Consider the following 542-nt stretch of genomic DNA (forward strand, 5'->3'; position numbering starts at 1 on the left):
CAAGGCATCATTAATCATCATCACATATATGACTACATCATATATATCAACAATTCAACAACATCAATAATTCAATGCCTATCTTAGGGCCTCTAGCCTAAGTATTTCCTACCACATTACATATTAGATACGGGAAACCGAAACCATAGCTTAGCCGATTTCCCAAGCTCAACCGGAGCACTTCCAAATCACTTATCCACAAGCTCTCAAGGCCTCAACACCTCCAAGAACAGATTTTTTACCACCAAATCCCTTTTTAAACTTTTCAATATCACCAATCAAGCTCCAATATTCACACATACACAACCTAAGCCACAATCATCATACCCATACACAACATCTCAATACCCAAACATCATAGAACAACAAAATTACACTAGAGTTGAGAATCTTACCACACCCAAGGTCCAAGGAGACAAGATTAACCTTCTCTTTCAAGAGAGTTGGGTCCTATAACATCAAAGAGCCCAAAATCTCAACATTTTTGCTTATAAAACTCGAAAACAAGGCTGGAATTTCGAAGAGAAAAACGTGGCTTACCT

This window comes from Arachis duranensis, chromosome 3, assembly GCF_000817695.3.
Source record: "Arachis duranensis cultivar V14167 chromosome 3, aradu.V14167.gnm2.J7QH, whole genome shotgun sequence".
In the NCBI taxonomy this organism is placed as follows: domain Eukaryota; kingdom Viridiplantae; phylum Streptophyta; class Magnoliopsida; order Fabales; family Fabaceae; genus Arachis; species Arachis duranensis.